Genomic DNA, 18,066 nt, shown 5'->3' with positions numbered 1-18,066 from the left:
TTAACTAGTGGGGCTATGGGTGGTGTTTAGACTGTTAACTAGTGGGGCTATGCGTGGTGTTTAGACTATTAACTAGTGGGGCTATGAGTGACGTTTAGACTGTTAACTAGTGGGGCTATGAGTGACGTTTAGACTGTTAACTAGTGGGGCTATGGGTGTCGTTTAGACTGTTAACTGGTGGGGCTATGAGTGTCGTTTAGACTGTTAACTGGTGGGGCTATGAGTGTCGTTTAGTGGTGTAGAAAGTGGTGTAGAAAGTGGTGTAGGATGTGGTGTAGGATGTGGTGTAGAAAGTGGTGTAGGATGTGGTGTATGATGTGGTGTAGAAAGTGGTGTAGAATGTGGTGTAGGATGTGGTGTAGAAAGTGGTGTAAGATGAGGTGTAGAAAGTGGTGTAGGATGAGGTGTAGAAAGTGGTGTAGGATGTGGTGTAGAAAGTGGTGTAGAAAGTGGTGTAGGATGTGGTGTAGAAAGTGGTGTAGAAAGTGGTGTAGGATGTGGTGTAGAAAGTGGTGTAGGATGTGGTGTAGAAAGTGGTGTAGGATGTGGTGTAGAAAGTGGTGTAGAAAGTGGTGTAGGATGTGGTGTAGAAAGTGGTGTAGGATGTGGTGTAGAAAGTGGTGTAGAAAGTGGTGTAGGATGTGGTGTAGAAAGTGGTGTAGGATGTGGTGTAGAAAGTGGTGTAGGATGTGGTGTAGAAAGTGGTGTAGAAAGTGGTGTAGGATGTGGTTGTAACCAGGCTGTTCTTGTCTCTTTACTTCGGAGGTCAGGACATCTTCATGACGGAGGAACAGAAGAAATACTACAACGCCATGAAGAAGCTGGGCTCCAAGAAACCTCAGAAACCCATACCACGCCCCACGGTACTGATTTAACCCCATACCCGGCCCCACGGTACTGATTTAACCCCATACCCCGCCCCACGGTACTGATTTAACCCCATACCCCGCCCCACGGTACTGATTTAACCCCATACCCCGCCCCGCGGTACTGATTTAACCCCATACCACGCCCCACGGTACTGATTTAACCCCATACCCCGCCCCACGGTACTGATTTAACCCCATACCCCGCCCCACGGTACTGATTTAACCCCATACCCGCCCCACGGTACTGATTTAACCCCATACCACGCCCCACGGTACTGATTTAACCCCCTACCACGCCCCACGGTACTGATTTAACCCCATACCACGCCCCACGGTACTGATTTAACCCCATACCACGCCCCACGGTACTGATTTAACCCCATACCACGCCCCACGGTACTGATTTAACCCCCTACCACGCCCCACGGTACTGATTTAACCCCATACCCGGCCCCACGGTACTGATTTAACCCCATACCCCGCCCCACGGTACTGATTTAACCCCATACCCCGCCCCACGGTACTGATTTAACCCCATACCACGCCCCACGGTACTGATTTAAACCCATACCACGCCCCACGGTACTGATTTAAACCCATACCACGCCCCACGGTACTGATTTAACCCCATACCACGCCCCACGGTACTGATTTAACCCCATACCCCGCCCCACGGTACTGATTTAACCCCATACCCCGCCCCGCGGTACTGATTTAACCCCATACCCCGCCCCACGGTACTGATTTAACCCCATACCCCGCCCCACGGTACTGATTTAACTCCCTCCCCCGCCCCACGGTACTGATTTAACCCCATACCCCGCCCCACGGTACTGATTTAACCCCCTCCCCCGCCCCACGGTACAAATTTAACTCCCTCCCCCGCCCCACGGTATACTAATTTAACCCAATTCGGTAGGTGATTGATGGTATTTTCTGTGTTATTATGATGCCCTAATAGGTTTAATTATATTGGTAAAGTGTGTAAGCAAACAGTGTATGTAGTAAAACAGGCCTGTAGTATCTATTCATGATGGTCTAGCAAAGTTCCAAATCACAGCATTATAATTATGTTCAAAACATAAACATGTCTGGACTGTCGTCTGTGCCTTTAGAGATCAAAGCACTATTCTTTTAGTTCTATGTAAATGGATATGGTTGAGACGCTAACGGCTGGTACACGGTTTAACCCAATTAAACCTTAAAACGATTCTACAAAATATCTTCTAAATCCTGACAGTTTTCTGAAAAACCCTCATGTTTCCATGTCACTGGTTCTCAAAGTTTTTCATGTCAAGGACGCCCAAAAATTAAAGGTAATTGGCTGCCGGCCCCCCATCAGAAAATATGTTGTTCCAGGAACCCCTCCCGAAGCAAAGATTTGAGTTAAAAACGTTCCCTCTCAAAGAATATATGTTCAAAGATTTGCGTCACATTTTCACGATAAAAGAAAATAAATAGCAGATCTACAAGCTCGTAGAGATCGTACGAGCTTGTAGATCTGCTATTTTTCAATAGCTAAAGTATAACAATAACAAGCCAAAAGGGCTTCCCGCCCAGAACGGTTTAATTTGGCCCAGCTGAGTGGCTCCTAATGGAGCCAGCAGTGCAACTCGTGTCTTTATGACGCAGCTGAACGAGTCGTAACGTGATTACGTTTTAGTTTGCGTTCGCTCGCCAGCAGCCGCGTGTAACTTTATCTGAACCTCCCAGCCGTGGGATCACTTTATCTGAACCTCCCAGCCGTGGGATCACTTTCTCTACATCATTATACATTGCACTCTTAACCCATTCTGGACGGGAACCCTCTTGGTGTTTTAAGCATTATGTTATACTTTAGCTGTTGAAAAACAGCAGATCTACAAGCTCTTAGCGCGGCACTGTGTGCCACGCTACGAGCTTGTAGGTCTGCTATTTTTGGAAAATCGTGAAAATGTGGCACAAACCATTGAACATATATTCCAGTGAACGTTTATAACTCAAATCTTTGCTTCAGGGGACAATGATAATGAGTAGTTCAGTTATATAAAATGAAAAAAATGACAGGCAATGTAAATGTTCCACATACAATACATAATAAAAAAGACATATAAATGTGATAAACATGAAAAAACTAAAAACAGTTAAACAATGACAAGTGTGAACAGACAAACAAAACAGACAACAGGACAGACACTCTTGCTCTCAAACTTTTCCAACATGTTGTAAATTAAGTGAATTACAGACATTATTATTTTTTAAATGAGAAAAAATAAAATAAAGAAAAAACACTCTTTTTTTCCCCCTTCTTTTCTTTCCAATTTTCTATTGTGCTATCTATTGTGTAGGAGGGGTTAGCGTGCACCTATTGAAATATTCAATGAAGGGTTGCCATGTCTGGTAGAATCTATCTTCACTCCCTCTCGATTCAAACTTAATCTTTTCCAATTGTAAGTAGTGCATAACATCTCTCATAAGTGAAGTGTGAGTCTAAACCTGTGCTCGTTTCCAATTCCTCTCTCTCCCTTTTCAACCCTCTCTCTCTCTCTCTCTCTCTCTCTCTCTCCCCGTCCATCCGTCCGTCCCTGGTGGTTTTCCCAGAACGCGTTCCAAGGCGCCGTGTTCGACTTCATCACCAACCAGGTGTTCGACATCGTGGTGATGATCCTCATCTGCCTCAACATGGTGACCATGATGGTGGAGACGGACGACCAGACGCGCGAGATGGGCGACATCCTGTACTGGGTGAACCTGGTGTTCATCGTGCTGTTCACCAGCGAGGCCGTGCTGAAGATGGTCTCGCTGAGACACTTCTACTTCACCGTGGGCTGGAACGTCTTCGACTTCATCGTGGTCATCCTGTCCGTTGTCGGTCAGTGCAAGCGGGAGAGACGTCGTTTTAGTTCAGTGTTAAATGTCATTTGACCTCCGACTGATTGCAACAACAAAAGAAAACTCCTGAATAACAGAAGAGTTGCCTGGAATTGTCTGAGGGGAAATGTTTGAAAATTGCCTGTAAATTATATGGCCGCCATTATAAGGCAACCTTTTCTAAATTAGGGGGTTTTCATGATTCTGAATCCATTGCAAGCTTTAGTTTTGCACGAAAAACACTCCTTGGACTAAAAACAGCCATAGCCGTCCTGATAAATGTGTTGAGGCCGAATTTAGCCCAAGGAGTGTTTTTCTTGCCAAACTAATGTAGCGTATGCAATTTGTGTTCATTGTTTCCATGTTTTTATCGTGACATACAAGAAAAGATTTTGTATTTTTCTGTTTGTTTTGTTGATAACTGTGACCAGATTTGACTGAGAGCCTGCCATCGCGCAAACTCCAGCTTTTCACCATAGGAGAAAAACAAAAACTATTTTTTTTTAATCCAAAATGAGTTAATAGCACAGGCAGACTCTTCACATACTAGAGCATGTCTGAAATCGACAAATGTAAATTTGAAATAAATACTTAAACATGTAGCTAGGTGTAATGTTAGAGACCACAGAAGTGAACCTTTCAAGCCTGTTTTCTCAACTCGCTGTTTCTCTGCAAGACATTAATTACTCTATAAGCCATATCTCCAAAACTGGTGAGTCAAACTGAACAACCAATATGTCAATTTGAAGCTATGATTCCCTAACCTCGCCTCACACGGCTTTCCACCACCTCGGAGGAAAGCCTGGTCTCTGTTTCAAAAGTCTGTATGATCCTATCGGGAGCGGATGATATCGTTACGTCATGTTGTAGTATTGTTTTGTAGTCGACAGGCAGGAACAACAGGCGGCGGCAACTTCCTTTTCCCTCTCAATAAAAGCTCTCGTAGCCTGTAGCTTTTATTGAGAAAAATCAGTTTGAGGGAAAAGGAAGTTGCCGCCTGTTGAATATTCAAAAAAATCCAATAGTCCCTCAGTCAAATTTGGACACAACATTTCATTGTGATCAATAATGAGTACCACAGACGAAAAACAGTCTAGGTCCAAATTTCATTCTGACCCCTCCACGAAAAGGCCTCGTTGTCCTGAACCCTTATCTATCATTTATACATTATGGATCAATAGTGTGGACTTGTTTTTCGTCTGTGGCATTCATTATTATTGTCAATATAAATGAACGGGTTCCATCCGTAGTCCATCGGGTCTCAACCATAATGTCTCGTCATCTCCACCACGCAGGCATGTTCCTCTCCGAGGTCATCGAGAAGTACTTCGTGTCGCCGACGCTGTTCCGAGTCATCCGCCTGGCCCGCATCGGGCGCATCCTGCGGCTGATCAAGGGCGCCAAGGGCATCCGCACGCTCCTCTTCGCCCTGATGATGTCGCTGCCCGCGCTCTTCAACATCGGCCTGCTGCTCTTCCTCGTCATGTTCATCTACGCCATCTTCGGCATGTCCAACTTCGCCTACGTGAAGCACGAGGCGGGCATCGACGACATGTTCAACTTCGAGACGTTCGGGAACAGCATGATCTGCCTGTTCCAGATCACCACGTCGGGCGGCTGGGACGGCCTGCTGGCGCCCATCCTCAACCGGGACGCCGACTGCGACGCCCAGCTGGAGCACCCGGGAAACAACTACAAGGTATTATAGGGCAGGAGTGGAACAATGTGGAAACAACTACAAGGTATTATAGGGCAGTAGTGGAACAATGTGGGGTCCGGGGGGGACCCCCCCAGGGGGTTCCCCTACAGCTAAATGGACCATTATGGTCTGTAACTCTGAGAGTGTACAAATGGTTTTTTGTATACTCTCTGAGTTCATTAATTAAACGGGTTGAGAATCACTGCTAGAGCCGTGAAAATGGGGGGGGGGGGTCCCTGGCATATTTTTTTCATATGGGGGTCTGTGGGATAATTAGTGTCAATCTGGGTGTCCTTGACATGAAAAAGCTGCTTCACTGCAGCAGTGTTGATTTTGTCGTCTAAAACTATGACGAAAAATCTTCGTCGACTATACCTTTCTTTCACCGACAAAAACTACATTAAACTAAATTAAAACCAAGCCATGATGACTAAAACTAAGACTAAATACACTGTCAATTTTTATCAACAAATAAAAACTAGACTAAAATGTTAGGAAGGGACTAGCGGACAAAAGATCCAGTATGCATAATAGACAAGTCATTTTACACTTGGTTGCATGCTGAAAATAGCAGATCTACAAGCTCACAACACGTCGCAGTTGTGAGCTTAGTGAGCTAAGAGTTAATCATTCTCATCCTCCCCCCCCCAAAACCTCCCCTTTTTTACCTCCTCTATGTTTCCTGTTTTTGGCCATATAGAAGTGTATTTGTACGTCTCTAAATGTTATGATGAATTGAACATGGTGGACCCTCTTGTAAACAAGTGTAATGTGTTCAAATGTACTGTAATTCTACAAACTGTTAATAAATACTTCAATCAATCAATCAAATCATCCTCTCTAAAGGGCAACTGCGGCAACCCGTCGGTGGGCATCACCTTCTTCGTGTCCTACATCATCATCTGCTTCCTCATCGTGGTCAACATGTACATCGCCGTCATCCTGGAGAACTTCAGCGTGGCCACGGAGGAGAGCGCCGAGCCGCTGAGCGAGGACGACTTCGAGATGTTCTACGAGGTGTGGGAGCGCTTCGACCCGGGCGCCACGCAGTTCGTGGAGTACAGCCGGCTGTCGGAGTTCGCCGACGCGCTGGACCCGCCGCTGCGCATGGCCAAGCCCAACCGCATGGCTCTGATCGGCATGGACCTGCCCATGGTCAGCGGAGAGCGCATCCACTGCCTGGACATCCTGTTCGCCTTCACCAAGCGGGTGCTGGGCGAGGGCGGGGAGATGGACCTGCTGCGGGGCCAGATGGAGGAGCGCTTCATGGCCTCCAACCCCTCCAAGGTGCGTCAGCCAGTGTTGTTATCGTCGACTAAAACTAAAGACGAAAAATGTTCGTCGACTGCCTTTTTTCCCTGACGAAAACTAAATAGAAACTAAATGAAAACTAGGCTATGGTGACTAAAACTAAGACTAAATATATCGACAATTTCGTCAAGAAATAAAAACTAGACTAAAGTGTTAGGAAGGGACTAGTGGACAAAGATCCAGTGTAAGTCATTTTACACTTGGTTGCAGGTTGAAAATAGCCGATCTACAAGCTCACAACGCGTCGCAGCGCGTTTCAAAATCGTTTCATATAAGCGCTGTGGTCCAAAAATAAACAAGCTGTCTCTGCATTATTGTCAGGGAGGTGTCTCTACGTTATATTGTCAGGGAGGTGTCTCTGTGTCGTTATATTGTCAGGGAGGTGTCTCTGTGTCGTTATATTGTCAGGGAGGTGTCTCTGTGTCGTTATATTGTCAGGGAGGTGTCTCTGTATCGTTATGATGTCAGGGAGGTGTCTCTGTATCGTTTGCGACAGTCAGTCACTCATATATGATACAGTCCGACTGTTTCTAGCGGAAATGTAACTAATTCAGCAGCAGTAACAATAGCGTTTTCTCTCAGTCAGTTGATTCTTCATATCCATATGAGTGAAGCGGCCGGGGTGACATTTTCACACAGTTCTTATATGAGGCACTCTAAGATCCCCCCCCCCCCTATGGGGATTACGATGCAAATAAAAAGTACATGAACCCGTGGACTTAGCGCCCTCTAGCGATATTGACGTCAGATGTCGGTGCTCTCTGTGGCCTCACTCACACCTGACAGTACGTCTTAACAGCGTACTGTTAAAACGGAGAGCGTCGCTTGAATTCCATTGGCTATCGCCCACTATCGCCGGGCGACGTCGCCCAAGAGATGTATTATTTTCATCTTTTCGGGCCGACGTTCCTCCGCCCACTTTTCGACCATCGTCTGTTCGCCTGCTGTCGCCTCTATCGCCAGTTGTCGCCCATTGACAAAATAATGCACTTCCGGAGAATTCGTCTGGCTGTCGCCCGCTGTTAAAACGATGTTGGACACACGCGAGACACACTTGAGTCCTGTGTCTTCTATGTGTCATGGCCGCCTCAATGCATTTCCAATGGGAGACACAACCTTGTTGCATGGCTGTCTTCTGCCCTCCCCCATGCAACAAGTTTGTGTCTCAAAACATGTGACTCCCATTGGAAATGCATTGCGGCGGCCATGACACACACAGAACACACGGGACACAAGTGTGTCTTGCGTGTGTCTTATAGGTGTGAGTGAGGCCTTAATAGTCTTAACCCATTTGGGGCGGGAACCCCTTTTGGTGTTAGCATTACGTTATGCTTTAGCTATTGAAAAATAGCAGACCTACAAGCTCATAGCGCGCCACCGAGTGGCGTGCTATGAGCTTGTAGATCTGCTATTTTTCAGAAAACTGTCAGGATTCAGAAGACATTTTTAGAATCTGATCTCAGGTCAGAATGGGTTAATTTTCCCCTAAAAAAAATAACCGGATCCCCCCCCCCCCCCCCCCCCCGTCCTCCTCAGGTGTCGTACGAGCCCATCACCACCACGCTGCGCCGCAAGCAGGAGGAGATGTCCGCCGTCATCATCCAGCGCTGCTACCGCCGCTACGCCATGCGCGCCGCGCTGCGGAAGGCCTCGGCCTTGCGCGCCATGCGCGGCCAGGAGGAGGAAGAGGAGGAGGAGGAGGAGGAGGAGGAGGAGGAGATGATGAAGGAGGTGCTGGTCATCTGCAATTTCACCACCGGCGAGAACTCCATCTCGGCGATGACGACGACCGTCACGACCTCCTCGGAGAAGACGACGGACGCCACGACGACGCCCAGCACGGCCTCGCCGCCCTCCTACAACAGCGTCACCAAGTCGGACCACCGGGACAAGTACGAGAGGGAGAACCGGGAGACGGAGAACCGGGGCAAAGACTGAGAGGGAATCGCACAATCGAACAAAAACCAAGGAGGAAAAAAAACGGCTTCAATGTGGACCCCGAGACATTTTATGCGGACGAGTTGTTGTTGTTGTTGTTGGAGGAGGAGGAGGAGGGACTTGTTTACAACTTCCGAGCGAGCGTGTTGGGGGAGGGTGGGGGCGGGTGGGGTATGGGGGGGGGGGAAGGGGGGGAGTGATGCCCAGACCGACCGACCGACCGTCTGACTCTTCTGGGCAAGCCTTGAACTTGAGAAGAGCGCAGTTTGGATCTGTGACGTGAAATAAGACATGATTCAGACATGAGTGACGAGGAGGAGGAGGATCAGCATTCCGTCAGACTCTTAACCAGAGGGCCAATGAACGGGACTATAGCAATGTGTGTGTGTGTGTGGAGGGGGGGTGGGGGGGGGGGTGACGAAACAAACGCCTTGTCCGCAGTACGCTTGTAATTTTCCTATTGCTCGTGGTTCTTACCGTTGCGTTGCGTTGTCCGTAGCTATAGTGCTGCTGCTAAAACCCACCATGATGAATCCAGTGTCTTGAATCTGAAGAATCGCCGTTTCACTCTTAACAAGTTCTCTAGTGTTTATTTATTTTTGTTCTTTGATCTATTTTCTTTCGTGTGTGTGCGTGCGTGCGTGCGTGTGTTGTGTGCGCGTGTGAGTGTTTTCGTTAAATTATTTTCTGTTAACTTAACTTTTTTTACAAGGATACACAAATAAATCAATGTTTTCTATTCATGTGTTGTGCACGGTGAGAACGTGCCCATCTAATCCTCCAAGGGCAGATATTTAAAAAAGCCAATGCTGGATAATAATCAGCCAATGGTTGCCTCTCTGGGGAGAAGGGGGGGGGGGAGGGGTTGTTACGTCCCCAGAATGCTTTAGGTCCGTTCAAACAACACGCATACCTCTGACATACGACGCGGAGCGCGGCGTTGTATTCACTGGTATGCTAAGCTAAGCTAAGCTAAGACGATTGTTGCAAACTCTTTGCCGTACGTCGACCCCGAAAACGCCATGTTGCCCGTCCCGTCCGCTCATGTAAACCCCGCGACCGAGTGTCGGGACACCGGATGAGCAGAATGTACGCCCGCCGAGGGAATGAGACGGCGTTTAGTGTGGCGGCGGTCGGTCACGCCCCCAGGGTTCCACCCCACCGCAGCGGGGGTGCAGCGCCCGGTGTCGAGTCGGTCGGACCCACGGTTGTCCAGAACCGCACCAAAGGGCCTCTGCCCCGGGCTCTGGACCGGGCCCCCTTGACCCAGACTCCATATATGGAGCTGGCCTGTTCCGACATCACGCCACTCCATATTTGGGCATGCCTGACACAGAACTCCATAATTATATTGGAATAAAGGGACAAAGAGAGTCGGATACAGAAATCTCCATATATGGTCATAAAAGGGACACAGACAGCTGGGTGGAATATACAACCTCACAATGCATCGTATTTTTTTTTCTTTCTTTTTTCTTTTTTTTTTCTTTTTCAAAAGGAAAGAAAAATCTTGACAAATTTGCCCAACTACTGTATGTCCTAAAAAAGGAATTGAATTCAGTTTGACCAGAATCTGGGATAAAACATATATATCTCCATATATATCAAACATATATATCTCCCCACTGCAGTGGCGTGCACAGACATTTAGAGGAGCAGGCGCTCGGGTGAAAAAAGGGCACCTTGTGCAGTGCGTGGAACCGGCCGGTTGCCTTAATAGTGTGAGATTTATAGATTTTGGGGCATAAATAATATATTAGAAGCTTTTATTTTGTATTATCAAGAATTGATCAATGTCACCATGTGGTCCACATACTGTACACTGTACCAAAAAAAGAGAAGGGCACATTTCTGTCCAGAGGGCAAGGGCAGGTGGTGTTCTAGCACCCCCTAGTGTCTAACTTTGCACGCCACTGGCCATGGAACCCTGAGTGACACAGCCTCTCTCATCCACCTACGGTCGTACAACTATAGACCTCTTCTCTGACGTTCCATCTCTTAAAACCCATTTAGACCCGAGGACGCCTTATATAGCTTTTAACCACTTTAACCTGTTATTTTTTTTTACTTTCGCTGTTGAAAAATAGCAGATCTACAAGCTCGTAGCGCGGCACTCGGTGCTACGAGCTTGTATTTGAAAAATCTTGAAAATGTGTGCAAATCTGAATATATATATATATATATTCTTTCACAGCGAATGTTTTTAACTCAAATATTTGTTTCCGGGTGTGTGTGGGTCCACGGGTAAATAACATGTATAATGCTGGGGGCCCTTGACATGAAATAGTGTGAGCACCATACCATGAGGTTTTTCAGAAAACTGTCATGATTCAGAAGACATTTGGTAGAGTCTATTCTCAGGTCTTTATGGGGTTAATGACGGATCAATCATCTCACGTTCTTCTGACCCTCGTCTGTCTCCTTCTATGTTCTGTTTCTTCTGACCCCCCGGAGCCGCCTTTCTCGCTCGCACACCCGCGAGCCGTTCTTTCAGAGCTATTGTAAAGAAAAAGGTATCTACGTAACAAAGTGTATAGTGAATGAACATGTTGATCTTTATAAATGCTCTCTCTCGAGGTATAGAACATGACAATATACGACAAACACATGTAAAGGTTTTTTTTTTTTTTTTTTTTTAGCTTATATCACTAAATGCCTGTAAAACGACATCCATGTTGTCCTTTTGGGTTTGATTTGAGAAGCCAGTGGTGGTTTTTTATCGTCAACGTGGTTTGTTTGGATTGTAAATACTCTACTAGCTATTTTTGGCCCACGGTATGTCCCTTTGACCCATAACCCTAACCCACGGTATGACCCTATGACCCCTAACCCTAACCCACGGTATGACCCTATGACCCCTAACCCACGGTATGCATCACACTTACATTTGATGTAAGAGCACTTTTTATCCCCACTTATGTTGTAATTCCCTGTCTGTGGCAGTTCTGTGTGTGTGTCTGTGTGTGTCAGTGCGTGCGTATGTGTGTGTGTGTGTGTGTGTGTGTGTGTGTGTGTGTGTGTGTGTGTCGATGCGTGCGTGCGTATGTGTGTGTGCGTGTGTGTGTGTGTGTGTGTGTGTGTGTGTGTGTGTGTGTGTGTGTGTGTGTGTGTGTGTGTGTGTGTGAAAGCGTGTGCACACACAGTATGTCTTTGTCTGTACATGTGAATAAAGGCAAGACTGTGAGATTGTAAAACAAGTGTAATTTCGATCTTTTCCGTCCTGGAGTTGTGGCGGTGGGTGTGTGGGTGTGTGTGTCGGTGTGTGGGTGTGTGCGGTGTGTGTGTGTGTGTGTGTGTGTGTGCGGTGTGTGTGTGCGGTGCAGGGTGTGTTTGTGCAAACGGAGCCTTCCGGCACAACAACAAAAAAAGTATTCCATAAGTTGTCGCTGGCTGCGTCTGGCTGCAGCGTCTGGCCAGCTGCAGCGTCTGGCCAGCTGCAGCACTGTCGGAAAACAAGGAAGTGACTTGATCAAATAGAATCCATTTCGGGTCCTGCTTCATCTATTTCTCGCTCAAATGTTTTCAAAAACATTTTTGAGAGCAATGTTTAGCTGTAAATTGACACTGTCGGAGTGCATCCACCGGGGAAAGTATAGTCTTTCTAATGACCAACACCGTCTTGGTGAGTAGCGAAATCATTATTTGAGACTACCATATATCTCTAAGGCATTATGGCTATATATGGACAGGAGCTTCTTTTTTATTTTTATTTTTTTATTTGACAAAATAATAAAAATAACGGATGTCTGGCGTACAGTACAATGCTGTTGCTATATGCATCCAGATAAACAAGCCCAAAGTAACGGCTTGAACACAATATTAAATATGAAGGTATTAAAGTTAAATGTGACTTGCCTAAGCCTGCAGTGCAGACACCCTGTTGCATGTTTGGACAAAATTATTATAATGTTTCAATACAGAATGAGATCATATTGACATCTGTAATATCGGTTATCGGCAAAAACAGCAATTAATTATATGGGATATTGATATCGGCCAAAATGTCTCATGGGCACATCCCTAATAAAAACTATCCATTTACAGATTTTTTTTTTTATTTCATCTGTAACTCATAAAACCTCATAACTCCATCTGTGTAACTCATAAAACCTCATAACTCCATCTGTGTAACTCATAAAACCTCATAACTCCATCTGTGTAACTCATAAAACCTCATAACTCCATCTGTGTAACTTATGCTGCAGGACTCTCACATATCTCTGCTGTCGGGAGGAAACCTCATAACTCCAAAATGTTAATTTTTCAAGAAATTAAACATATACATTTTCCAGGAAATTAAGAAAACCGTATATTTTTAAAACAAAGCAATACAGCCTCATCAAAGTTGATGTTGTGACTTTAGATATTGTCAATTACTTCCATGAGAGGGGGAGAGGTGGTGGAGTTAGTTGCTTTAGCAGACATTTTGAGGGTCCATTGGAGTTAAGAAGTTTTGTCCAAAGCGTTTTTTTTACTACTTTCCATTGGTTCAAAATGTTTGAAACAACACACAGACGTAAAGGGTGTTCAATAGCACTGATTTATGCCAAACGTTTTTTTGGTTTCCGACATTCACAACATATAGTGATGTGTCTATAATCACCTTTTGAAGGAGTCGTGCTGTTCAGATGTGTGAGAGGCTGAGAGAATTAATGTTTCTGTGTCTGGTCTGAAAAATCACCCAGTGCTATTCTCAGAGGAGAGAGAATTATCTCCTTACTTCTGTCATCAGTTCTGAGAGAGAGAGAGAGAGAGAGAGAGAGAGAGAGCGAGAGAGAGGAGCAACCCCCACCCATCCACTACATGGCTCTCTCTCTCTCCTTTCTGTTTCCATGGTAACCTGACATCACAGCTCGCCGTGCAGGCCTGGGATTGATCAGCTGCTTACCCACAATGCTTTGCTGCCAGGCAGCGGTGGCAGGCAGGCATTCCCCCATGAATGATGGCGTGGAGAGGAGGAGGAGGAGGGGGGTGGAGGAGGAGGAGGAGGGGGTGGAGGAGGAGGAGGGGGTGGGGTGGAGGAGGAGGAGGAGGGGTGGAGGAGGAAGAGGGGGTGGGGAGGAGGAGGAGGGGGTAGAGCAGGAGGGGGAGGAGGAGGGAGGAGGAGGAGGAGGTGGAGGAGTCGGGGGGAGGAGGAGGGGGAGGAGTAGGATGAGGAGGGGGAGGGGGAGGAGTAGGGGGGGAGGAGGAGGGGAAGAGTAGGGGGGGAGGAGGAGGGGGAGGAGTAGGGTGGAGGAGGAGGAGGAGGGGGAGGGGGAGGAGGGGGTGGAGGAGGAGGGGGAGGGGGTGGAGGAGGAGGAGGGGGGGAGTAAGGGGGGGGGGGGAGGAGGAGGGGGAGGGGGAGTACACTCAGTACAACAGTATCAGACTGAGGTTGTACCGGTCAGTAGAACAGTATCAGACTGAGGTTGTACCACAGTACCGGTCAGTACAACAGTATCAGACTGAGGTTGTACCACAGTACTGGTCAGTACAACAGTATCAGACTGTGGTTGTACTGGTGGTCAGCACAACAGTATCAGACTGAGGTGGTACCGGTCAGTACAGCAGTATCAGACTGTGGTTGTACTGGTGGTCAGCACAACAGTATCAGACTGAGGTTGTACCGATCAGTACAACAGTATCAGACTGAGGTTGTACCGATCAGTACAACAGTATCAGACTGAGGTTGTACTGGTGGTCAGCACAACAGTATCAGACAAAGTATACCGGTCAGTAGAACAGTATCAGACTGATGTTGTACCGGTCAGTACAACAGTATCAGACTGAGGTTGTACCGGTCAGCACAACAGTATCAGACTGAGGTTGTACCGGTCAGTACAACAGTATCAGACTGAGGTTGTACCAGTCAGTACAACAGTATCAGACTGAGGTTGTACCAGTCAGTACAACAGTATCAGACTGAGGTTGTACCGGTCAGTACAACAGTATCAGACTGAGGTTGTACTGGTCAGCTCTCAGGTTTTAATGTGTGTGTGTGTGTGTGTGTGTGTGTGTGTGTGTGTGTGTGTGTGTGTGTGTGTGTGTGTGTGTGTGTGTGTGTGTGTGTGTGTGTGTGTGTGTGTGTGTGTGTGTGTGTGTGTGTGTGTGTGTGTGTGTCTGTCTGTTTCTATGTGCAGGGCGTTTACCCTGGGTAAATAAGAAAAATCTCAAACCATTTAATTTCAAGGACCCCCAGTTTGACATGCATTAGTCTACGGACCCCCAATGTAATGGCATTTCTATCTCTGGGACCCCCAATTTATCAATGTTAATTTAATGTTGCATGAGAGTGTACAAATGGACCATAACGGGTGCATTTGGTTCCATTTGTACACGAGTTACAGACCCATAAGGGTCCATTTGGTTCCAAACTATCATTTAGCTGCAGGGGACCCACTGGGAACTCTCTCTAGGACCCCTGGTGGGTCCCCGGACCCCACTTTGGTAAGCGGCCTATCCCTGCAGAGTTCGTTGATTGTCAGTTGAGTTCACCTGTGTCCTGTCTGTGTTGTGATCTTGTTACTCTGCAGTGTTGTTCCATAGCTCGTACGACTTGTTCCTTTAGAGTATTTATGCCTATAAGTTTGTTTATGGCTGGATTAACTTTATGCCTGAGTTGTTTATGGCTGGATGAACTTTATGCCTGAGTTGTTTATGGCTAAGCTGCTGCCGCCTCCTCCTCCTCCTCCTCCTCCTCACCACTCCAGTCATGGTACTACATATATGGCCCATCCATCCTCACCAGTTTGTCCTCACTTTGTTTCCAAATCTTGTGCCGGTGTTACCCTGACACCACGACTAAGGAGAGGACATGGTGGTTATACAGACTGATAGAACATGTTACACTGAGACCACGGCTAAGGAGAGGACATGGTGGTTTCTACAGACTGATAGAACATGTTACACTGAGACCACGGCTAAGGAGAGGACATGGTGGTTTCTACAGACTGATAGAACATGTTACACTGAGACCACGGCTAAGGAGAGGACATGGTGGTTTCTACAGACTGATAGAACATGTTACACTGAGACCACGGCTAAGGAGAGGACATGGTGGTTATACAGACTGATAGAACATGTTACACTGAGACCACGGCTAAGGAGAGGACATGGTGGTTATACAGACTGATAGAACATGTTACACTGAGACCACGGCTAAGGAGAGGACATGGTGGTTATACAGACTGATAGAACATGTTACACTGAGACCACGGCTAAGGAGAGGACATGGTGGTTTCTACAGACTGATAGAACATGAGGCAGCAGCCTTGAATAGAGAAAAGAGGAAAGTGAATGCTAGCTAAACGCAGTTATAAGGTCCTCTCTTTGTAGTATAGTTAAGGCTGACAACTGGAGAGAGATTGCAAGGTGCTCCAACTCAGTTGAGTGTTCATTAAAAAAAAGCCTTCATTTCAGTCATGGCTTTTTGGTTGGCAAAATTAAATAAAAACAGTTGCAGCAGCCGGCCTGTTGCACACCGGAAGGCCCTGAGCCTCCTTGTAGAACCCCTTCCCTCCCTCCTGACTGCATGTAGACAATCTGTGTTGTCAGTCCAGTCCACTTTATGCTCGTATGCATTCCCATCCTGGAGAGGGAAATCTGGAGCACTCAATCTGCCCCCGCGACCCAACAACAGATAAGCGGTTGAATATGGATGGATGGATGGATGGATTCCCCAGGATTCTCACCATGTGCAGGACCGTCACCACCTCCCCCTGGAAGGTAGGGTCCAGATCCAAACTGTTCATTTGAGGGACGGAAGTATCGCTCGTGTTAGAAAGACCGGGTCTAGCATCTTATTACTTAAATTGCTATTAAATGCCTTTATGTCATATTCGACCATAGGCCTATATATATATAGCCCCTTTCGGCACCCTCCGTTACCTTTTCTGAATTTGACGGTCCAAAATTCTGAAAAGGTATTAAACCGAGGGTCCCGAAAGGGGCTAGGCCTAAAATTGCCTATCATTTTGTTAAACCCCCTGGCGTCTCACATTGTGTTTTAAAATGGTATCTTTAGACTTGGTACTGTAGCCAAGGGGATATTTATCATGTTAATATAAAAGGCTTAAAAACACATATTGGATGAAAAGGAGACAATGAGAGAGCTTTACAACAGAAAGACCACTAGGGGACTAACTATCAGGGAATTTGAACACTGATGCCTGTCAGTCACAATGTGGGACAGACAGGGTCTCAATTATAACTCTGATGTCTGTCAGTCACAATGTGGTACAGACAGGGTCTCAATTTGAACACTGATGCCTGTCAGTCACAATGTGGGACAGACAGGGTCTCAATTTGAACACTGATGTCTGTCAGTCACAATGTGGTACAGACAGGGTCTCAATTTGAACACTGATGGCTGTCACAATGTGGGACAGGGTCCCTGGAACAACATATTTTCTGATGGGGGTCCGCGGCCAATTACATATAGTTTTTGGGGTCATTCAATATTGAGCACGACTGATATGAACATATATTTTAGATTTAGATTATATATAGATTTAGAAAACAGTTTTTAAATGTTATCAGGCCTAACATTTGAGGATTTACTATAGTATTTACATTTTTCTGTACTTTTACTTCTATTCCACTACATCTCAAAGGCAAATATTGTACTTTTTACTCTACTACAATTAATTGAAAACTTTAGTTATACTTCTAACCACAATTAACCACTTCAGCGCTACTTGAAGCTCACTGTGAACTTTGTCGATCGGCTGTTTTCAAAAGTCTTTTTACACATTTTAGGACATAATCTGCATAACTATACTTTTACAAGTTGTGGTACTTTAAGGATGATGCCAATAGGCTATTTGTATTTTACTACAGGTACGTTTTGATTACCGGACTTTTACTTATAAAGAGTGTTTCCACATACTTCAGTGATGCTCGCAGAACTCGACTTCGTCTCGTTCCTGACCGACTGTCGTGGAAATACTCACGTTAAACCATTAACAACAATTAACTACATAGTGTAGGTTAAAGACTAGAGTGTCCAGCCTCATTTAGCCAGGATTCACCAGGATCATTTAGCTGGGGACCCCCTGGAACTCCCTCAAGGACCCCTGGGGGTCCCCGGACCCCACTTTGGAAACCACTGGGCTACGCTTCAATGTGGTGATGATAAAGCACAAGCAACTCAGATGCTGCAGCACCCTCTGCTGACGGTGCAGAGTATAGCATGTTTACCATTAAAATGTGATAATATCACTGTTACTCATCATGCACCTGATATATTATCTTAGCTTATCACACGGCTTGGTTGACATTTGAATGCTTGATTCCGATTGGTCAATCGCTGAATTCAGCGGTGTGTTATTTCTGGATAACAGACCACTTTCATTACCGCAAGCAAGGAAATACCTCAACCTTTTGTTGTTTTGGGTCAATTTATTGAGTCGGTGGTACCCA

At 46.3% G+C, this 18,066-nt stretch overlaps 1 pseudogene across 1 annotated transcript in view; it reads left to right on the top strand.

The window, feature by feature from the left end:
* LOC310853996 (sodium channel protein type 2 subunit alpha-like) overlaps nucleotides 1–8,667 on the top strand; it is a 38,736-nt pseudogene extending 30,069 nt beyond the window's left edge. Inside the window, exons 20-24 of the transcript in view lie at nucleotides 766–863; nucleotides 3,450–3,720; nucleotides 5,015–5,418; nucleotides 6,265–6,705; nucleotides 8,266–8,667. The product of the transcript in view is annotated as a sodium channel protein type 2 subunit alpha-like (transcript). The remainder of the gene's footprint in view (nucleotides 1–765; nucleotides 864–3,449; nucleotides 3,721–5,014; nucleotides 5,419–6,264; nucleotides 6,706–8,265) is intronic.
* Nucleotides 8,668–18,066: the final 9,399 nt, after the last annotated feature.

This window comes from Protomyctophum parallelum (genome assembly GCF_964188405.1).
Source record: "Protomyctophum parallelum genome assembly, chromosome: 23".
Classification (NCBI taxonomy): domain Eukaryota; kingdom Metazoa; phylum Chordata; class Actinopteri; order Myctophiformes; family Myctophidae; genus Protomyctophum; species Protomyctophum parallelum.
Note: the sequence above shows the minus strand (reverse complement) of the source record. Positions and strands in the feature narration are given on the sequence as shown.